Raw genomic sequence first — 23,820 nt, forward strand, 5'->3', positions numbered from 1 at the left:
CAAAGCAACTGGCATGGTGCCCTGAAGAGTAGGAGCACTATAAGCCGGAATTTACCATCCATTCATTCATTCATTCATTCAGAAAATGAGGTCACAATGGTGAGTGACATCCATCCCTGCCCTCCTGGAACTCAGCTTCCAGGTGGGAAAGACAGAAAATCAACAAGCAGACAAGATCGTGAGTCTGTGGCCAGTGCTTGATGAAACAGAGCACTGCTGGGGTGATCAGAGAAGGCTCTTCTCAAAAATTCATGATGGAGTTAAACCTGAAGGGAAAAATGAAGGAACACCATCCCCATGGAAGAGACAGGAACAGCATTCTAGGGAGAGGCAGCAATGTGTGTGGAGGCCCAACATGGGCTCTACTGGCCATGCCCACAGATCAGAGAGGAGCTTGTGTGGCTGGAGCTCAGTGAGGTGAGATTCTAGCGCTGGTTTCTCAGCCTGGGCTGTGCACTAGAAATCCAGAAATCGAGACTGCACCCCCAGAAAGCACAATGTGGGGGCAGGTATGAGGGGGTCAAGGTTTTTTCAAGGACTGCCAGGGATGCCCATGGGCTGCCAGGGTTGAGCACCCCGGTGCTGGGCTGGGAGCAGGTGAAGCGTGTTAGAACAGGAGAGCAGTGAGCTGGATTGGACACACACGGTGTCTGTGGAGACAGAGAGAAATGGTGGCATCAAGGGAAGAAGGTCTGGGCAGATCCTCTAATGCTGAGAAACCAAAAGGATGGGCAGGGGGACTGAGGAAGGCTGTCCTACAGAGGGGCATTACTTGAGGTTTGAGGATGTGTAGGATTTAGACGGTTAAGGGAAGGGGAAGGACAGGAACAGTGTTCGAAGCTGAGCACTGCATCCAGAGGCACAGATGAAGCTGGACACTCAAGGCACACACTGGAAGCTTGGGTGGCCAAGGGGAGGGTACCGAGGAGGGGACACCATACGGCCAGATTGTGCAGTGCTACAGGCTCACTAGAAACTGTCGCGTTTTCTTCTAGGGACTGTCCACAGACCCAAGATGAGCACTGAGTGCCAGGAGATTATTTGGGTGGATCCCAAGAAGCTTAGTAGGAGCGTAAGGACGTGTGACAGAGAAGGGAAGGAAGCCACGGTGGGGAATGCTGACAGTCAGGCTTCGCTAGGGGCACCTGGACTCGGACCCATCAGAGGCTTCCTGGAGACAGTGGGGAGCACCCCTCAGGTGGTCTGCATGAGTGGTGAGGGAGCTGAGGTATTGATCCTTCAACCCGAGTTGGCGGAGGCTGTTCCTGGGCCATCCACCCCACAGCAAACCTTTCTGCCCCTGCGTGGGTTAAGCATGCTCCCTCAGCCAGACACACCCATGGGATGGGATCACCGGTGCTGGCAGCAAGAAGCCACCTGCAAATGGACTGAGGCCAACAGCTGTGATACGAGCCTGGCTGCATGTTAGAGTCACTTGGTGACCTTAAAAAAATAATAACAAAAACATATTAGAGTCGATGAATTTTTCAAAGATTCAAAGCACATGCACACACACACACAACACACACAACATATATCATGCTCATACATCACATACACACAAACCCCACACACACATAAACATGCATGGACACATACCACACATATCACACACACCACACGCACCCATCACACACACATATAAACACACATACACACACATAAACACCACACATATCATACCCATACACCATACACACATCACACACACATAAACACACACCACCCACATATCACATACCACGCAATACACACACCACACACACACACACATCACATACCATACACATACACCACACACACACACACACCCCACATATCACACATACACACCACACATATCACACATACACCATACACACATCACACACACATATAAACACACATGAACACACATCACACGAATACACACCACACATATCACACACACATAAACACACACCACCCACACATCACATACCACACACATACACACACCACACACAAACCACACACAAACAACACACACACACACCACACATACACGCACACATCCACATACACCTGGAGGTTCAGGTTGGTCTGCGAGGCCCAGGCTCAGTATTTTTATGCGTATCCCACGTGATTTCCAGGTAAAAGCAGACAGAGATCCCCTGCCCAAGTAACAGGGAGCACTAAAGGGTTGTAAGCATGACAGTCAACTTGACCTGAAATCTATGTCCCAAAACTGTACTCAGGCCTCTTGGTCTGGGGTGGTTTATGGGTGCTGGGCAGAGGTAGCTCTTCCTGGGGAAGTCAGCACACACTTTCCTTGGCTTGAACATGATTGTCCGCTAAAATTTAACAACCCAGGCTTTTTCTCCATTTCTCCTAAACTGAGCAAGTTTTTGCTGGCATGCAAGGAAAGAAAAACAATCAAGTACAAATATTCCTCACTTGGAACTTTTCAAAAGAGACAATGTGTAGAGGAAATGTCCAGTTGCTTCCTTTTGCAGAGGGTCACTGCAGCCGCGTGAACTCCTGCCTCTGAACTGGTCACACAACGTCCCTCCTTGGCCCGGCAGCTGCATTGTCACTTTTCGGTAGGAGAGTGGAAATCAGGTCAACCTTCCCATTAGGCCAGCCTGTCAAAAGAGAACACTTTACTGTTTCAAAGGTGGGTGGAAAAAAATCCCTGGAAAAACAGACAGGAGTGCATTGCAGCTCTGCACAGTACAAAGGTGGACACTGGGTGCTTCTGTCTCAGGCTTGGTTCCTGGGTCAATTTCTTCCTCTCCCACGTGGAGGGCCCTCACTGGGGGCAAACACCAGCTAAATGGAGCCAGGAAAATATCCCCCACAGAGGGAGTGGGCGGCCTTGCCGACCAGCAGGTGGAACGGAATCCTTGGAGGAGGCATGTTTTCTGGGTCTGCATGAGGAGTGTTTTAATTTCTTCCCATTGCTGGCAGCACAGCATCATCCATGTGGCTAGGGGTGGGCTTTGGGCTTTCCTTTTTTCTTTTTTTTCAATATAGGGTCTCACTCCAGTTGCCCAGGCTGGAGTGCAGTGGCACCATCTCACCTCACTGTAGCCTCAAACTCCCAGGCTCAGGTGACTCTCCCAGCTCAGCCTCTCGAGTAGCTGGGACTACCTGAGCACGCCACCACAGCCAGATAATTTTTTGTATTTTTAGTGGAGACAGAGAGGCAGTCTGCTATGTTGCCCAGACTGATCTCAAACTCCTGGGCTCAAGGGACCCACTTGTCTAGGCCTCCCAAATTGCTGGGTTTACAGGCATGAGCCACCACACCTGGCCCTAGTTTCTTTGAATACCATCACCTGCCATGTGCCAGACAAGAAGTGACACTGGGGACTCAGCCCTGAGTGTCTCATGCAGGAGGATCGGGGAACTCTTTCTGAGGAAGGTGGTGCTTTGGTTGAGGCATTCCGCACTTTTCCGGTTTTATTCTCTCGATGACAAACGCTTAGAAAACAGAGATGGGCAAAAACACCGTAAGAATCTCTCAAAACTATGGTGACCACGTAATTTATTAGCCAAATTGGGACACTTCAGAAGTGAGAGAAGACACTGTGATTAACTGATTAATTACACCAGGAAAAACCGGGCAGGAAGCGGTGCTATTTGGTGCCAAATGGGCCATCTGGGAGCTCTGCTCCTAACACCGCTCCCGGCGGCAACCACCACCAATGTCTGGAGCACGTTCTTCTGGTCATTTTTCTACGAAGAAGTACAGGCAATGTTTTCCATGAAGACGGGACCTTGCTCTGCATTCTAACTTTAAGGTGACCAGGGACTTCATGGTCCTAACTGGGAGTGTGAAGAGTGAGAGGGGAAAGTCAGATACTCCTGCTGGGACAACAGGATGTAAGGCCACCCTCGCTATTTTGAATGCTGCCTTTTTTCCACTTGAAACATCATAGCATCTTTCCATTTTACTGTTTTCTTTTCCCATAAAAACATTTCTGATAGCTGCCTAGTATTCTAGCATGCGAGCATGCCATCTCCTGAGCGGAACATGTTGGTGGTCTCCCATTATTCTGCGGTTCAAACAGTGCTGAGGTGATCATCCCTTGAGCCAGTGCCTGCTGCCAATCCATGATTAGTTCTCCAGGACAAATGCTTAGAATGTAAAGTTTTTAAAATGTAAATTTTAAAATTAAATTGCTAGGCAGAAAGGTATGGGCTCTTTTTTAATACTTCAGCTCTGCTTTACCCAGCCATCCCTTGTGAAAATTAATCCCCCCACCCCGACTGCTGGGTGTAAAGGGACAATGATGGGGTGATCATGTTTTAGATTATTGGACTATTTGATAAGTGAAAAAGCGACTGTGTTGAGCATGGAGGGCAAGTGGGAACTCTCAGAAGAAGAGGGGAGGGGCGTTATTCCAAGTAGGTGGAAAGATTCAACCAAGGCCAGGGATAATGGAAAACTGCCCAGTTTGGAGATTCTGTTTATCATCAATGTTTTGCATTTTAGAGAACTAGACCACCTTCATTTCTGGGTCCATAAATAGATTGAGAACAAATACAGATTATAAACATATTAACTAATCCTACTTTGACCCTCTTTTCCAAAATAAACATTACTATTAACAATAATGGATCTAACACCTTCCTGTCTGCAGCCATGGAAATAGTAACTGCATTGCCGTAGCTCAAACTCTCTTAAGCTGGTAGCACGAGCTTTTGCTGTCTCCATTTCTACAGTTGGGGGAACTAAGGCCTAGAGGAAATTCTGTACTCTGCCTGTAGTCAACTTTGGGTTTCCAGTTTCCCTCTGCTAGGTTGCACACCTGATTTCTAATCACACCAGATTCCCAGGTTCCTGAATATGATGCTGCTGCTGCTGATGATGATGATGATAATGATGGTATGATGATGATGGTGGTGGTGATGGTGGTGATGGTGATGATAACGGTGGTGGTGGATGGTGGTGATGGTGGTGGTGATGATGATGATGACAATGGTGGTAATGATGATAAGGGTGGTGGTAATGGTGATGATGATGATGATGGTGGTGATGGTGATCACGGTGGTGATGATGATGGTAATGATGATGGTGGTGGTGATGACAGTGGTGGTGATGGTGATGATGGTGGTGATGATGCTGATGATCATGGTGGTGATTGTGGTGATGACAGTGATGATGATGATGGTGATGATGAAGACAGTGATGACTAACAATTATATGGAACTCACCACACGCTGGCCCCGATCTATATCTTTGTATAACAATTCATTTCATTCTCATTATTACCCAGGGAGTGAGGAATTATCAGTATTCCTATTTTACAGATGAGTAACTTGTGGCTTAAAGACTGAAGCCCTTTGTTCAATCTCAAAAATGACATTTTAGAAATACTTGTTCTGGGAGTAGCGACACACAGAAATACTTATTCTGAGAGTAGTGAAAATACGAAGTTTTGTTTCTTTGGAAGCAGAAAATATTACTATAAAAACTTGTTTTTAGCTCATTTGGGAACTAAGGTCAGCAGGGTCTCCTTGCCTTTTCTTTTCTTTCTTCTTTTTTATATATTTATTTTAAAATATTTGAGTCTCCATTTCACTCACAGTCTGTGAAAAACATTTGTCCCTTTGGAGGTGTTTATTCCCCCTGGAAACCTGGCTGCCATCCAAGTGCCATTTTCCAGCTCTCAGTGTAAACCAGGGATGCACGTGCTCAAAACAGAACACAGCGAGGTAGCATTCATTTGTTGAAACCTCCTCAGACCCCACATTGTTGACTTCCTTGCTTTCACCTTGTTTATTGTACCAAAAAAACAGCACAACATAAAATGAAAACCAGACAGAACAGGCGGCGTGTGTTCAGTGTTTTCCATAGGTGCTCAGCATTTTCTGATGACTTGGCAGAGGGAGGAGATGGATGAAGAAATGATCCATCACAGCCGTGCCGCACCAGGGGAGTCGGCTACGTGGAGGCGTGGAGGTGCTCTACGGCCGGGAAGGTCGTGTGATCGACTCTTCCTGAAACTTCACGGGCCTTCAAGGAGGGCACTGTGCTAGCTGCCAAGAGTCAAATGAAGGAGAAGCCTGAAATTTGTGAATCGAAGGAACTTCAGTCTAGGGTGTGGGGTGGGCAGAGAAGTAAATAGGCAACTACAGTGTCACATGGGACAGTCCATGGTGGGGTACAGCTGAGACCGTTCCACTTTATATCCACTTTCTTGAGGATACACAAGGAGTTCGTGCTTCCGTGCCTCTCTTGCAGGCAGCTGGGACCGGGTAATTAGTTCTGGACAACAGACTGTGAGCAACAGCGACACGGGCCACTTTGGGTCCTGGGCAGTTGAGGCAGGAATGAGTTCTCTCCACTTTCTCTCTCCCTGCTGTGCCCAGGAGTGGTACCTCCTTCAATCTGAGTCACTAACAATGGTGTGGAACGGGGACATGGGCTTTCTGGAACACGCGGTGTGAGCGAGAAGCAGATGAAGTTCCTAAGGTTTCAGGGTTTATTTGTGACTGCAGCCCAACCTTGCTGGTCCTGGCTGGTACAAGGGAGCAGCTGCACAGTGTTCTGGGCAAGAGGCAGATGGCAGGATAGATGGGGCTCAGCAAAGGCTTCCCTCGGACAGGAGAGGTAAACTGAACTCTGATGGAGCTGGCCAGGTGACCAGCAGAGGAAGAACATTCCAGACAGAGGGAACAGCACATGCAGGTGCTGGAGGGAGGGCTCTGCATGTCCAGGACCAGGCAGGAGTGCCCAGAGCAGATGGAGTGGAGCGTGCAGGTGCAGCCTACGGGGAAGGGAGCTGGAGCCCTGGGTCACACCCTACGGGGTTGCTCTTCATCACAGTGACCAAGGAGAGTCACTCAGGCATATATATTTTAAACCAGTTCAGCAATTCTTTAATAGTCAATGGGCAGTTAGCTTTACACAGATGCCTAGTGTCTTTGTCAGGCTTATAGAATGATATTGAAATTTCATTTACATTTGTCTGAGGTTGACTTTTTGCTTTTCTTTCTTAACTTTTAGGTCCAGGGGTACAGGTACAGGTTTGTTATATAGATAAGTTGTGTGTCATGGGGGGTTGGTTGTGCAGATTATTTTATTTAGTCACCCAGGTGATAAGCATAGTACCAGATAGGTAGTTTTCTTTTGTTTTTTGAGACAGTCTCACCCTGTAGCCCAGTCTGGAGTGCAGTGGCATGATCTCGGCTCACTGCAAACTCCCCTTCCCGGGTTCAAGCAATTCTGCCTCAACCTCCCAAGTAGCTGGGATTAAAGGTGCCCCACCACGCCCAACTAATTTTTTGTATTTTTAATAGAGAGGGGGTTTCGCCATGTTGGCCAGGCTGGTTCCAACTCCTGACTCAGGTGATCCACTCCCATCGCCCTCCCAGAGTGCGGGGATAGATAGGTGTGAGCCACCACACCCTGCCCCGGGTTTTTGATCCTCACCCTCCTCCCTCCCTCCACCCTCCAGGAGGCCGTGGTGTCTGTTGTCCCCTCTCTGTGTCCATGTGTACTCAATGTTTATCTCCCACTCATAAGTGAGAACACGTAGTATTTGGTTTTCTATTCCTGTGTTCGTTTGCTTAGGATACTGGCCTCCAGCTCCATCCATGTTGCTGCAAAGGACATGATATTCTTTTTTCTGGCCGTGTAGTATTCCATGGTATTACATGTACCACATTTTCTTTATCCAATCTACTGGTGGGCATTTAGGTTAATGCCATGTCTTTGCTGTTGTAAATTCACTTGGGCATCTTCAGCAGGGAGATGATACAATCACATTGCATGATAAAGGGTTACTTTGGCTCCAGAGTGGATTGGAGATTAGAAAGGAACAAGGCTGGAGGCAGAGACCCCACTGAGTCTCCACTCACTCACACATTTATTCAACCAGCGGGTACTGAAAACCTGCAGCACACTGGGCACTATTCTGGCCCTGAGGAGGCAGCAGTGAGCAAAACATGGAACTCACGTGTGTAACATGCATGGAGAGGAATGAGACTGGGCGTGGGGTTATGGGGCCAGGTTGTAGTTTGTGCCCTTTCCGTGTGTGCATTTTATGTCAACACGATGTCTAAAACCTTTCAAGCCATTCATGTTCCAAATAAAAGTCTGACAATGCACCACGGGCTACTTCCCTGAGGAGGTGGATGTGATCGATAACCCATCCTCAAAGCCTGAGCACTGCCTTCCACTCAACCTGCAGGGGCTGGGAGGGCACAGAGGGCTCCAAGGGTGGGGGACGGAGGTATGTGGGCAGTGACCCCCAGACAAGGATCACATAGATACAGGGGCGGCTTCCCATGGGGTGTGCAAGAAATGTTTTCACATTTTCAATTATCTTGTATTTATAATATTGTGTTTTAAGAAAAAGATCCATAACCAACACAAATTGTGTTGTTTAGAATAAAGTTGAGTAAAAAGACAAAGAAGAGGGTGTCATGTCAATTCAAAGTTTGATTCCAAGAAAATATTCATCAAAATGGTAACCAAAGGCGGTCGCAGGACACCCAGACTGTGGGGAAGAGTGCCCAAGGAGGCGAAGCCAGCAACAGTCGTGCAGGGAAAAGGTAAGACTCTTCAGTACCCTTTCCTCAGCCGTGGAATTAGGAGACAGCGAACTCTTCTCTAGTCACCAAGGTAACCGTACGCCATCAGCATGGCTGTGACTTTCTGTTGTCTAGACAAAACCATTTTCAAAACTCACCCCACAGGGGCACTGGCACCTCTCAGATGGCAAGAAAAATACCAGGGAGGAAAAGCAAAATCCGAGGATTCAGGCTGCCCCCAGCAGTGGTTCTCTGGCAAGCAGACAAAGGCAGGAGGCTTGAGTGCCTGGCATCACAGTACCTGGGCGTGAAGGTCCCTGGTGCCCAAGGGAGGCTGGTGGCCGTAGCAGAGCACTGCACCCTCATGGTCAACTGGGGCCCGAGACTGCCTTAGGAAGCCCCGATGGGCTGTACGCTGTTCCCTCACTTTGGCCCCAGCCTGGGCCCCGTGCCCACGGATGGTACGGATGTCATCAACTTACAGTGTTTATTTTTGGCTTTTTCCATTGCACTCAGAGCCAGCTATCAAGTGAGACACATTTTGCTTTTTTTAACTTAGCCTGGCTTATGAGTTCAACGTTGAACCAGGATCTGAGGGCAGGGCGCGTATCTGCGTTGACACAGAAGTCCTAATTGTGTCTCTTGGATGGCAAAATAAAAACAGTTTGCAAAAAAACGGGGAAAGAGCACAGGCAGAGCAGATGTGGCTCCCGCAGGGGAGGCTCTGGTGGTGGCCTGGCTGAGCCCGTGTCTGCATGAGATGGGAGGACACTGGCACGACCTGACAGAGGCTGGACTAGCTGTCCTTCCTTCCCACCAACGTGCGTGATGGGCCACTGAGCCTCCCGGTGTGCAGGGGCTGAGACTTGCAGCCTACAGAATGCACGTGCTACTTCCTCACCAGCCACAGACCTTGATGGGCGGTCATTGTCTTGTTACCTCAATCAGCCACATTGGCGTGTATTCATCTGACAAGGTCTGCTACACCCCTTCTGGGCCAGGTCCTGCGCTCAGTTCTGGGGACCTAACAGAGGACTTGATGGACCCACCCCTGTCCTCATGGAGCTTCCGGACTAGGGAAAAGAGAGGAAGATGTGAGCCACAGAAGGTCTCAGAGTGAGAATGGCCTTGTTCCGTCACTCAGCTCCTGGTTTCTTCCTACCTCTGTAGCTCGCCCCACGGGGTCATGTTGCCAATCCTTAAATATGAAGGTTTCCTGGGGCTTGGTCCCTGGCCCTATTCTTCCTCCTTGTACTATTTCAGGCCCACCCCACATCTCCCAGACATTCACCTAGTGCCTGAGCTGACTGTTTCCAAGTCCAGAACTCAGGTCTCTGGCCTAACCTCCTAGCAGGCATCTCCATTGGCATCCATCCCACCCACACATCCACTGCCTGGTTCTGTACACCCAACGCTGCAGACTTGCCCAGGTGGGTCCACTTCTTCCACCTGCAAATCCACAGCCACCTAGCCCAGGCTGCTAGCACCTCCAGCCTGGATCTCCCTGGAGCATTGTGTTGGCCTCCTTTCTGTCTTCCTGTTCCCCTGCCTTGCCCACCTGCACACTACCCTTAGCCCAGTAATCACAGTAGTCCTTATAAATCCTGAGCAGAAGGGGCCGTCCCTCTGCTGAGAACCCTGCCACAGTCCCTTGTCCCTCAGAGTCAAAGCTAAAGTCTTTACAGGCTCCCGGGGCTCTCTGCTGTCCCCACTCCCCCTTACCCCTTTGAAACTCCCTCCTCTCCACTGCTCCCACTCACCACATCACAGTCAGGCTCATCTCTTATTCCTCCATAAGCAACCTGCCTCAAGACCCTTGCTCTTTCTGCTCCCTCTCCTGGCATGCTCTTCTCCTGATATCTCTATGGCTCCCACCTTCCCTTCCATAGGCTTTTACTTTTACAATGCCGCCCTCTCTGCAACCTTCAGTGACATCTCTATTTACAATGCAGATCCCACACCCATCCCCTCTACACCATTTTCTCCCCATGTGCTCATGTTTGTGTACTTTACTTACTGATTTTATTGCCTGAGTCCTCCCTCCAGAACATAAGTCCCTGAGGGCAGGAGTCTGTGCGGTTTTGTCCCCTGCTGTGCTCCCGGAGAGAATGCCCTCAACCTAACATGCCTGGTTAGTTCTGCCTGCTTTGAACTTCATGGAAAACAACACATACTTTCGATGTGTGGCTTGTTCAGCTCAGCCGCTCTACGGTTGTGGATTATTCATCTCCAGGCTGTAGCAGGCTCCGTGCTGGGAACAGGCACATTTAATCACCTATTCTGCTGTGGTGTGCGTTTGAGTTGCTTTCACCTGGGGTTCCTACGGGTAGTGCTGCTATGTGCACCCCAATCCTTAATTGCAGGAATGGATATCCTTCGAACTGGCAACTTGGACACAGGTTTGCCCCAATGTGGGTGTGGTCTCAACCTCTCCTCCACCTGGGCAGGTCCTGCTCGCCCAGTTGCCATTTTTGTTAGCTAGAAGAAATGGCCATTCTTTCAAATGACATCGATTGCCAAAAATAATAACGCAGCCAATCTAAGGGGCAATTAAAAAATCCCCATGCCAAGACTACTCAAATCCAAACTCTGGGTGATCCCCTTTGGATGGTGGAAAGGGGACTGCACCTTGGATGACACTTTTCCCAGACCACTGGCCCCCAGGTCCAGCCGCTCACAGTGGCCACTGCCCGCAGCAGGCAATGGTAATGGCATCTGGAGACAGGGAGGCCGACACCCTCTGCCGTTTGTGTGAGGGGTGAGGGCGGCAGAGGAGGTAAGGAAGGAACCAGGGCTGGCCGAATTTCGGGGGAACCGCGGCCCCTCCCTGGAAGGATCAGCTTCCCAGAAGCCCTCCCGGGGAGAGCCCATCCCACGGAGGTCACGCTCAGGACCTCGGAGCAGCTTCTGCTGCTCTCCTTTGTGTAGTTTTATGTTTTATTTTTAATTTGAGCCACATTTTTCTAAACATGGGAGATGTCGCCAACCATTTCAAACTTCTGGCTTCTCTTGAAATGCAGGAAGATATGGCCAGCCCAGGCCAGCGTTCGGCTGTGGCCACAACGGGTTGTAGCTGAGTACTGGACTCTCTACTGAAGGGGGAGGGGGGGTAAATTCCAAACATGAAATTATTTTATGCTGGCATCGTGTCCTATGTGCATGTGAATTCACTTCTAGGTATTGAGGAGAGAGACGGGAAAGAAAGAGGAAGACAAGGAGAGGTAAGACAGAGACAAAGACAGAGAGACAGGGAGAAGGAAAGGAAGACAGAGAGGGGTTGAGACACAGAGAGAAGGTAAGGCAGAGAGGTAGAGGGGAAAATGATTCTAAAAGCCCGGGGGCTTTGCCCTCTGCTTCACCCAGTGGACTTAACGCCTGGAGATGAAACTGGAGATCCGTCCTTTCCCATATCCCGTGGCCACCCAGAAAGCACAGCCTGAAGCCCTGAAGGCGAACGTGAATTCCCAGTTTGTAGACGTATCCTTACGGTGTGCTAGGAGCCTCTGTGGAAGCCGCTGCTTCTGCTGGTTCAACAGCGGAAGCAGCATGATTTATAGATGATTTAACTGTTCTTTCAAGGATTATTTTTTCTATACAGTTCTTAATTGGGAGCTTACGTGCTGACATTAGAGCTTAATTCCCCTTGAAGTGGCAAAGCAGTTAAATGATATCAAATGTCTTTTTAGCTGAGCTGCATCCAGCCCCCAGCCCTGACCCCGGCGGCGATGTCTCCTCCAGGCAGCACTGGCTGAAACCTGAAATGTGCTCACCTCCCCCAAGAGTGGCATGAGCAGGGGCCACACAGCTCCTTCCTCACAGGTTCCAGGACCCAGGCTGAGAGGAGCTGAGGGGACCAACACCCCAAGGACAGCAGCGCCAGCCCAGCCAGCCTGTCCCCATCCAAGTCCCCAGGAGGCCAGGCCAGCTGCCCGCGGGGAGGAGGAAAGCCATGGAACCACAGGTGGAGAGGTCAGCCTCCCACTGCACCTGGGGGTGCCGGGTCCTCTCCCAGAGTGGGCGGGGGAGCAGCAGGCCTCCCGCAGCTGTCACTCACAGCCAAATGCATCCAGCAAACAAAATGTCACTCACTGTCCCCTGACAAGAACAAATAAACGGCCAGGGAGAGGTAGGAATAAGAGCGGCGCTGACAGCTTTACTTTAAGGGCCCGTGTGGCTGCTTGGCAAACCCCTCGAGCTAGCACATGCATGCCCGAGACACAGCCACATGTCCACAGACACGCACACCCACGCGTCCTCCACTCCCTGAACACACAGGGCATAGGCGCAGTTTGGAACTGCGTAGAGGTGATGGCCGCACAACACTGTGATGCACTCAACGCCACTGAGTTGTTCACTTTAAAATGGTTACTTCTCTGCTATGTGAATTTCATCTGAATTTTTAAAAGGCAACAGCAACAATACATATGCACCCCATCCATGCGAACACTGCACATCTTCACAGATACACACACACACACGTGTGCCACACCTAACTTCCCCGCACCAGGGAGGAGGCTCCAATTGTGGGGGGCCTGGTTTGGGGACCTAGACTCACCTGATTTCCCAGACCCGCCCCCATCGAAGGCTCAGAGACGGGTGGGGGGATATTTTCATCTTAGATCCTCCCAACCACCGTGGTGGGTTAAGGTCAGTTTGTGTGATAGCTGACACAAGCCAGTTGGAGCAGAGACACTTGTCTTCATTGTTCCATCGTCAAGGTCCCGGGAACCCTGTCCTACCCTCTGCACATCCCTCTGGCAAGCCTTAGATCCTCTTCTCAGGACTCACTAAACTGCTGCCTTCTCCATTTCAGTGCCCTGGTTAGCGAGGGACATTCGCTGGACTACACTGAAAGATATCATTCCAATAGGCCACAGACAGCGCAGCTTAACAGTGACATTGTTTCAATAGATAGCTCATGGTCCTGTGTTTTGAAATAGAAGCTTTCTAAGTTCCGGTGGGATTTAAAGACTGGATTGCTCAGGGGCGATGCTCTCAGCTGGGGCAGGCGGGAAGGAGCACTGTGGAGAGATGATTCAGTCTCGGAGCCACATGGCCACCTCGCTGATCACACACACCTGGTGGCGTTTCTCTGCCTGTTGGTGCGTTTTGCAGCTGACTGTATGAAGACACAGGATGTGGCTGTGGCCTGTGTCATCCTTCTCACGCTGCAGCCCAGAAGGAGAAGCAGAGCCTGTGCAGACGCGGGAGACTCAGACCAAGGTTCTTCCTCAGGCCATTGCGCAGGTTTAAGCTCAGGGGTACCCCAGCATGTGGACATGGAAGGGATAAGAACCATGAATGGCACTAGTCTAGTCGAGGACAGCCTGGATGTCGATGATCACCACGTAGCTACTGGACAAAGGGCCTCTCCTCTGCAAAGCTTGGGGCCAGTGTGGAAACCGAGGCATGGTCTCCGCTCTCCATTGGGGGTATCTGTGGGTCCACAACTGGGGCATTGACCTCAGGACCGCCTGCTGCAGGCCGTGGCTATGTCCACCCAGGGGGTGCTGGGGCAGGTGGCCGGGTCCCAGCTGCTGAGCCGAAAGGTTAGGCCAGTGCCTAATTAAAATGACTCATGGTCAACAGGAAAAAGCACTTGGGGGTGATACAGTTTGGTCGTGTCCCCACCCAAATCTCATCTCGGATTGTAATCCCCATAATCCCCACGTGTGGAGGGAAGGGCCTGGTGCGATGTGATTGGATCACAGGGACGGTTCCCCCAGGCTATTCTTGTGATAGTGAGAGAGTTCTCATGAGATCCGATGGTTTTAAATCTCTGATAGTTAGTGACTTCTCATGAGATCCGATGGTTTAAAAGTGTTTGGCGGTTTCCCCTGGGCTCTTCTCTTTCCTGCTGCCTTGTGAAGAAGGTCCTTGCTGCTTCTTCACCTTCCGCCACGATTGTCAGTTTCCTGAGGCCTCCCCAGCCATGGGAACTGTGAGTCAATTAAACCTCTTTCCTTTGTAAATTACCCAGTCTTGGGTAGCATCTTTAAAGCAGTGTGAAAACGGACTAACACAGGGGTTTGCTTCTTCCTCCCTCTCTCCCTTCTCTCCTTCCCTCTTCCCCTCCCTCCTCCTTCCCCCTTTCTTCCCTCCCTGCCTTTCTATTTCTTTTATTCACTCAGTCAGCAAACATCCAACGCGCAGGAGTTCCCTTATGCTAAGGGCTGAGAGAAACTTAGAGATGAATAAAAGATGAGCTATGGCTCTGCCCTCTAGGGGCTTACAGAAGTATGTATGGTGAGGACCCTATCTCTACGCCATCTCCTCGTCCCTCCCTCCCTCACTCATCTTGGTGCCAGGACCCACCTGTCCAGCTGCCTGCCGGGCCATACCAGGTGGGGCACAGCTAAGCCCAAATGCGGCTGCCCTGAGTCCTGAGGCCACGCCCTCAGCACCAGCCCGTGTGCAGACCCTGATTCCAGGTGACCTAGCTCAGTCCCAAGCTAGCTGGGCAGGAAAGAGGCCTCCAGGAACACTTCAGAGGGCTCCTTTCACATTTAGCACATGGCCCTTTCAAGTCCAATGTCCTCCCTGGCTCAGCAGAATTCCGATTTTCTTGATTTATGCTGACAATCGCACATTCTTTTATTGCTGTTTAAGCCCCTGAAAGCGCAGGAGGGGAAAACGTGATGAGAATCTGTGGCCTACTGTCTCCCTCCTCACCTCCCTCACCCCCTCTGCTCCTCTGATAAGTGCTTCTCTCTGAGTTCTGGTCCCTGCTTGGCTGACCACGGAGAAGTGGGAGCTGGCACTGGCATCTGTGCATAGCCCGTATTGACGCAGGAATGGCTGCATGGGAAGAAATTGGCCAGGCTTTCCAAAAACTGGGATGCAATTTCCCCACCGCATTTTAGGGAACTTTGAACCCTGTCCCTGAGAAGGGCTGGAGAGCAGGAGAGGTAATCCAGGACACACATGTCTGCTCCAGGCTTGGTTTTGGCCGGCAGTAGGGACAATCAAGGTCAGCTGGTGTCTGAGATTGAGGGGGCACTTGGGTGTGGCCTGGTTCTGCCACCCCTGAGTGTGTGGCCTCCGGCAAGTGGCTTGCCCTCTCTGGGCATCAGATTTCCCATTATAAAGTGAGAGATTTGGATAAGCTTGGGAGCTCAGAAACCACTTAGCCATAGACCCCTGCTCACCGAGTCCCATCACAAGCCCATCCTCACACGCTGTCAGTGGGTGTCAGCAGGGTCCTCGGGAAGGAATGCCACGATGCAGTCAGGAATGTGAGCTATGTATTAGGGAGGTGGTGCCAGTGCACTGCATAAAACAGAATGGGAGCTGGAGGGCATGGGCAAGCCTTCAGATTGCAATGCTTGTCCAACACCTGTGAGAGGAGAGGGGCAGGAAGGGGCATGCAGTAGCAAGAGCCTCAGCCTGCAGTGCATCTCAGAGGATGTCTCGGCCATGCTGACTGATAGCCCCATACTGAAGGTGCCCCCAAGAGGATGCCCCTGCTAGGTAGAAATGGAGGGGCCCTGTGCTTCTGCCATGCTAGGCATTAGCTGCCCCAGAGACATGGGACCTTGGCTGGTGAACTGAGGCAGAGCCAGAGGGCACTGGAAGCTGGAGGCACCAGCCACCCTCACTCCACAGCAGGGTTTCTCCTGACATGAGGGACATCTGAGCCATGCACCCCGTGGGCTCCTGCCATAGGAACGTCAAATCAGTCAACTTCTTTCAAAAGTGTTTGGACAGTATTTGCCAAAAACTTAAAAACATAAAATTCTACCAAATAAATTCCACTTCTAGGGATTTATCCAATGGATCAATTCATGCCTCTGTACAGAGATAAACATTTTGTTACACCCTTGTGTGTAGTAACAAAAGATTGGAAACAACCAAAATGCCCAGTATTAGAAGACAGATTAAATAAGTCATGATATGCCCACATACTGGAATACCATGTCCCCACGCTGGGGTACCATGTCCACACACTGGAGTACCATGTCCACACACTGGAGTACCATGTCCACACACTGAGTACCATGTCCACACACTGAGTACCATGTCCACACACTGGAGTACCATGTCCACACACTGAGTACCATGTCCACACACTGAAGTACCATGTCCACACACTGGAGTACCATGTCTACACACTGGAGTACCATGTCCACACACTGGAGTACCATGTCCACACACTGGAGTACCATGTCCACACACTGGAGTACCATGTCTACACACTGGTGTACCATGTCCAGACACTGGAGTACCATGTCCACACACTGGAGTACCATGTCCACACACTGGAGTACCATGTCCACACACTGGAGTACCATGTCCAGACACTGGAGTACCATGTCCACACACTGGAGTACCATGTCCAGACACTGGAGTACCATGTCCACACACTGGAGTACCATGTCTACACACTGGAGTACTATGTCCTATGCTGCCATGGTAAATAAAAAGGATGAGGCATCACCATGCCTATGGACAGGAATGAATTCCAAGATAATTGCTGAGTGAAAAGGGCAAAACATTGGAGACATCAATAGCAGGCTACCACTAAGTAAGGAAAGTGGGCCTTTTCTTTGCATCTGCTCAGATACAGAAAGAAAACATCAGGAGGGCTCCTGAGACACTCACCCAGTGCTCTGGGGAGGGACTGGGAACTGGACTCCAGGGAAGAATTACTTTCCATTCATTGCCCTTCTGCTCCATTGACATTGCTGTTATGTTTAACACACCTGTAGATTGTTTTTTCAAATCCTCATGCAGATGATCAGCCTTTAAATCAACATCTAAATCTGAAACCTTGGTGACCCCTTATAATTGTTGGTGCCCCCTCTTCATCCCCTGATGTGCCTCAAGAAAGACCATTTACTGTGAATCTCTGTGGCTCTAACAGAATCAGCCCACTGCCAACAGTGGACAGGGGATTTGGTGTATAAATACCCCAGCTCCCTCACTCCTTCCCTGGGATAACTCTGAGGCCAGCTCTATGCTGACGCCCAGATGTCCCCAGTGGAACTGAACCCCAGGTGCTCCAGGCAGTCACTACCTATGAACCAAAGTGCTGCTGCTATTCCCCTACCCTGTCCTGCCTCCCCGCTCCCTCGGGGGTTTCCTTGGGTCACCTCCCAAGTAAACAGCTTGCCCATGACTCCTTGTCTCTAGGTATGCTTCTGAGGAGCCCAAACTAAGACCCAATAGAGGCCACCAAACTCCTAGGAATTCTGCAGTAGCACAAAGCCCAGCCTGAAGAACACTGGGCTGGAAATTGATTTCCTCTGAGGCCTTTTCCAGCTCCAACCTCCTGGGCTGCAAGGCAGATTGTCTCTTTTCTGGATAGTTTCTAACTAACACCAAGACTATGGTTAAGAGCAAAGAGAAGTGTATGAGACACAGATGAGTCTCTTACATAAAATAAATAAAACAGAAGGACTTCCAGGGCCCAGCAGCCCCAGGTAAGCCTGTTCTCTGGAGAACTGGATGTAGAAAGTGGGGGTCCCCACATTATTGGCACCCTGAGCCTTGCAGGGGCTGCTTGGTCAGCAGCCAGGCTTAGGAGCAGGAGGTTGCAGAATCCTATGCACGTTGAAAGGAAAGGTGCCAACAATATTCAGACCCACAGAAGATTCCTCCTTTCTGTTGTGGGGTGAATTATGTCCCCTCAAAAAGATATGATGGTATCCTGACTCTGAGTCCTCAGAATGTAACCTAATTTGACAACAATCTTTGCAGAGGTCATCAAGTTAAAATGAGATCAACAGAGTGGCCCTATTGAATATGGGGCCCTTTTGACTTAATTGGATCAGCATCTTCCCAGCTGTGGTGCTGAGGCAGAGGCAGGACTTGAAGAGATATGCAGAGAGAATCTCCACCCTGCTCTCCTTTCTACCTTACCCTAACCCATCCCTATCTCTCCTTTTCTGTTTCTCTTTCTCTCCACCACCCATTCCCACTCCCACCCCACCCCAATTGTATACCATGAGGATTTGAGCAGTAGAACTGCTGGAACCCTAACAGAAGAGTCTGGAACTATGGGACACCCAGCAGAGGCTGAGGAAGAAGCCCATGCCCTGGGAGCCGGAGTGGGGAGACTCAGCAATGACGTTCTGTGGCTTTTTGGAACCCCTGGATCAAACCTTGCCTGAAGTCAGCCCCTCCAAACTGTCCAGTTAGATAAGGTAATAATTTATTTTACTTCAGGAGCCAATTCAGGGCTTGTTTTCTATCATCTGAAATGGAATGACTCCCAAGTTAAATAACATTTCCTCTTAGGAAAAAATGAAATAGTCAAACAGAGGGATCGTGGTCATGTTTGATGTTTTCTTCATCCCTCTAGAGGCCAGGTCTATAGGCACTTTTAAGACCACATCAGAGGACAATGACTCTCTCCCCACCTCATGGGGACTTCTTTGGTCAAGGTTAAGAAGGAATCTCATGGGGATGCAAGATGGTGCAGTTGCTGTGAGTAACAGTCTGACGGTTCCTTAAACACTTCCACCTAGTTACCCTATGACCCAGCAATTCCACTGCAAGGAATATACCCAAGAGAAATGAAAACATATGTCCACACAAACACTTAAACACAAAAGTCCACAGTAGCATTATTCATAATAGCTAAAAGGTGAAAACAACCCAAATGTCCCACAAGATGAATGGATACACACGATGTGATCTGTCCATATAATAGAGCATTATTTGGCCATAAAAAGGAGTGAAACACTGGCGCGTGCTGCAACAGAGATGAGCCCGGAGGACGTGATGCTGAGCAACAGAGACCAGTCACAAAGGACCCAATATTCTATGGTCGTATATAGGAAAGATCAGATGACGGTTCATATGCTTCCATTTCTATGAGATGTTCAGAAAAGACAAATCCGTAGAGACAGAAAGTAGACTCGTGGTTGACAGGGGCTGGAGGAAAGAGGAATGGAGCTGACTACTGATGGGCACAGGGTTTCTGTTTAGGGTGATGAACATGTTCTCAGGCTGGCTGGGCACAGTGGCTCACGCTTGTAATCCCAGCACTCTGGAAGGCCAAGACAGAAGGATTGCTTGAGCCTAGGAGGTGGATACCGGCCTGGGCAACATAGTGAGCCCTCATCTCTAAAATAAAATACAATAAAAAGAAAATATTCTAAAGCTGACTGTGGTGATGGTTGCCTGGCTGAGATTATGCTAGAAACCACTGAATTGTACACATTAAATGGGTGAGTTGTACGGTATGTGAATTACAGCTCAATAAATCTATTGAAAAATAGACAGAGATGAGGTGTAATTCATACCTCTGGTCACCCCTGTGAAGCCCCCGTGTCCGCTGTCCCCATGATGGTTCACTCAGCTCCGAGCGCCCCCTGCTGAGGGGCCTCTTCTGACCATCGCATCCAGCAGCAGCCCCTGGACCTTTCATCCTCTCACCCTTCTCGCGGTTTCTTCCTGACCCTTGTCACTCCTCACTCCTGGACACCATGACACCTTTTCATTGCCTAGTTGCTGAGTTTAAGCCTCCACCCCTTCAGTGTGAGCCAAGCCCCAGGCTGTGCCCACATGGTCACGGAGGTAGCCACAGCGTCAACACGCAACGCATGTCAATCTTGTGTGGAATGGAAGAGGAGCTGCACGCCCACCTCACAGCTCAGAACCTCAAGGCTTAGCGACGTTAAGTAACTCAGCCAAAGTCCCTTGGCTCGTGGCAGTGGCAGGCCAGGGCTGGAGCTCAGAGCTGCCAGATGCCAGTGTAACCTGAGAGCTGGTGCCTCTGTCACCCAGGGCAGGTGTCTGGGAAGCTGGGCGCTGCGTTCCCTGTGGAATCGCTTGACAACAATGTGGAATGTTACACGGACAGGGAAAAAGTATCAACAACATGATTTTACTCAAAAGCCTTATGACTCTGAAACAACTTTTATTTCTCAGTTGAGCCTGTGCAGGGCTTTTCTTCACATGAATCTATGGCCAGAAAGTTTGGTAAAGGAAAAGCCCACTATACTTCAAATGAATACATTTGGTTTTCAAGAAACTCCAAAGAACAGTAAAGCAAATTTGCTCCAGTCAGACTTACTTCCATTTTATCTTCAGCATCTCAGCATTGCTTCTTTTTCTCCTTCTTTTTACCCCAGTTACATCACATGGAAGAAACAGATTACAGTGTTTATGGCACATGAGTCTGTTTATTTCTCAATGTAGTTTTGGTTTAATATACATTTACACGTGCTTGCAAAAGTTTGCTTCCCCTGTTGTCCAAATGCCTGACAAGAGAGGGACAAACTGTTTATTCAAAGCTGAGAATGTCAAAGAATGAATCATTGTCATGAGTGGGGTCCAGAACGCCCAAAAGATGAACCTTTGCAAAACAGTCCTGGCCTCAATGCCAGAGAACAAGTCCCGAAGACGGGGCACTCGCTCGCTCTGGCTCTGGCTCTCTCTGGTCTCTCTGTTTGCTGTCTCTCTCATCTCTGTCTCTCTCTCTGTGGTCTCTCTCTCTCTGTGACTCTGGTATCTCTGTCTCTCTCTTTCTGGTCTGTCTCTCTATCTCTCTGGTCTCTTTCTGTCTGTCTCTCACTCTCTCTGATCTGTCTCTGTCTCTCTCTAGTATCTCTCTGTCCCTCTCCGGTCTCTCTCTCTGTCTCACTGGTCTCTTTCTGTCTCTGTCTCTCTCTGATCTGTCTCTGTCCCTCTCTCTCTCTGGTCTCTTGCTCTGCCTCTCTGGTCTCTTTTTGTCTCTCTCTCTCTGTCTCTCTGTGTGTCTCTGTCCCTCTCTCTGTCTCTCTCTCTCTCTCTCTGTTTTTCTGTCTCTGTTTTCTCTGGGTTTCTCTTCCTGTTTGTCTGTCTCTGTCTCTGTCTCTCTCTCTCTATGCCCATCTCTCCATGTCTCTGTCTCTCTCTCTCTCTGTTTTTCTATCTCTGTTTTCTCTCAGTTTCTCTCTCTCTGTCTATCTTTGGTCTCTCTCTATCTCTGCCTGTCTCTCTCTATGCCCATCTCTCCCTGTCTCTCTCTCTCTCTGTTGTTCTGTCTGTTTTCTCCCGGTTTATCTCTCTGTCTCTGGTCTCTCTCTATCTCTGCCTGTCTCTCTCTGTGTCCATCTCTCTCTGTCTCTCTCTCTGTTTTTCTGTCTCTGTTTTCTCCCGGTTTCTCTGTCTGTCTGTCTCTGGTCTCTCTCTGTCTCCGTCTCTCTGCCTCTGTGTCCATCTCTCCCTGTCTCTCTCACACACCTTCATTCTCTCACACTCACACACACATAGACAACAAAGACCACTGTCTTAACTTGCAACGGGTTTCCCCCTAATTTCATAGAACGTTCCCACTTATTTCCTGTCCTTGGGAAAGGGAAACCTCTAAATCCTTTTGGGGTTTCTCATTAAGATCCTGACAAATGAGAAAGAAAGAAGAACTTGAAGCCCACCACACCACCAAATATGGGATAAAAATGTGCCCTTTCCCCGCCTGCGTTCCCCATAAGTCATGACCACAGAACTACCTAAGGGCCCCCAGGGGGCTGTTCCTCATGGCCCGTCTCACCCAGCTCCCAACAAATGCTAAATTGGCCGGTGTGACCACACAGACTTCCCGATGAAACCCAAGATGCAAACGGGTTAACCTTTAAAAACAATACCGGGCTTTCTTAAACGCCAGCCTGACCCGTCCCCACTGCTCCTGCATGGGCCGTGATTGACAGGGCCCCTGGGACCCTCAGGGTGAGGCCTCTGGCAGGCCCTGGCCTTTCCTGGGGTTTAGAGGCCCCCGGCAGATTATCTGTATGGTCCAGTGGGGACCTATCTTTCAGCTTTTCCTGTCAAGAATTCCTGCCTCCTGCTTGGGACACAGCAAAGGGGGTTGACAAGCGAGACAGCCTGTCCCCTTTGCAGCCGCCTGAAAGTCACTCGTTCTGAACCAGCTTCCATCTGTCCAACAGGCACACAGAGTGCCACGAGGCACGGCCCTCATTCTTCACCCCGAGCTCCTGCACAGTCGGCGAGGAGGCTGCAGCAGTGGGTCGGGAGCTGGCTGCGGCTCCCCTGACCCTGGGCAGCGACTGTCATCACAGATCCCTGAAAAACGAGCTCTGTAATCTTTGCCGTCAGCGGGCGCACAATTGCAGCCTTATGTTTCCTGCAGCTGTTTACCTTCCCGAGCGGCGCTCAGAGATGCACACATGCTGCCCTGAAGCGGGACGTGACCACTGGGCACCTGTGAGGTCCTAGGTGAGACTTCATGGGACACTCATGGACATAGGGAGCAGCTCTTACTGCCACCCTACAGATGGGGAAACTGAGGCCCGAGAGGCCAAGCAGCAGGTCAGAGTCCCAGAGGCAGAGTGGCTTCCCTGAGACTCCAATCTAAGCAACTCGGCTCCCGATTCCAGGTTCTGTCCCAGTCTCGTGTCCCCGAAGGAGCCCCATTGTTCTCTTGAGATGTTTTCATGGCAATAACAAAGTGTGTGGGGATAGCCTGACATCTGCGGAAAGGCCTGGAAGTGGACAGGCTCTCCTGCCTGTGCACGACCTGCTGGACTCAGGTGTCTCCTTCCTCCCAGGCCCGCCGGCCACGTTCCTATCTTACACGTGCACTTGCCACAGGGCCTTTGCACAAGCTAGGCCACCTGCCTGGAGTGCGGCCCAGCTCATCCCTTTCACTCAGGTCCTCAGAGAGGACTTCCTACCTTGCTGAGCTTCTCCAAGCACTAAGGACTGTTCAGTCATCTGTTTACTTCTTTATGTAGCCTTTCCTCTGCTTAGTTATAAGTTTAATAAAGGTAGGAGTGTCCATATATTTCATCCACCGATGTAGACCCAGACCCTAGAACAGCCAGTAGCCACTCACTGTCCTAGGCACGAGGTAGGAGCCCAAGAGGTATTTGATGGACAAGTGGACAAATGAGGAAATGGGGATGTGTAGCCTGTGTCCCCTTTACCTTCGTGTGGTGAGCAGCTTTTGCAAAGGCTTCCCAGCTCACGATGGAGTTCCTTAACTGCCAGGCTCACCCCTCTGTCCCCCAACTCCCACCCTACAGCCTTCTTCTACAATGTGTCTGACACCCTCACACACAGCTGATGGGCTCGAGGGAGCAGCCTGACCCAAATGGAGATCAGAATCCCCTGCCAGGGAACTTGGACTTGGGACCAAGAGAGAGAGAATGCACGCTGTGTTCGGTTGCTAGATAAGCGCACTGCTGGGAAAATGTTTCCCAGACACAGATGACATCGGTGGAGGGGAGAGGAATCATGAAGTAAAGCATGAGGAGACTGAGAGAAGAGAGACCAAGAGAGAGGAGAGAGAGAAAGAAGGAGAAAGAGAAGAAGAGAGAGAAGCTTAGAGAGGAAAAAGAGAAGAAGGGAGGGACAGTGGGAGGAAAA

General features: G+C 50.1%; 1 long non-coding RNA gene across 2 annotated transcripts in view; it reads right to left on the reverse strand.

The window, feature by feature from the left end:
* LOC103233423 (uncharacterized) overlaps positions 1-23,820 on the reverse strand; it is a 130,230-nt gene that overhangs the window by 33,469 nt on the left and 72,941 nt on the right. Inside the window, exon 1 of one of the 2 annotated variants that reach the window (XR_497414.3) lies at positions 2,416-2,778. The exons of the other annotated variant lie outside the window; for it this stretch is intronic. This is a non-coding gene — a long non-coding RNA (uncharacterized lncRNA). Of the gene's footprint in view, positions 1-2,415; positions 2,779-23,820 lie in introns of those variants that run through there. 2 annotated transcript variants of the gene reach the window in all.

Source organism: Chlorocebus sabaeus, chromosome 5, assembly GCF_047675955.1.
Source record: "Chlorocebus sabaeus isolate Y175 chromosome 5, mChlSab1.0.hap1, whole genome shotgun sequence".
Lineage (NCBI taxonomy): Eukaryota > Metazoa > Chordata > Mammalia > Primates > Cercopithecidae > Chlorocebus > Chlorocebus sabaeus.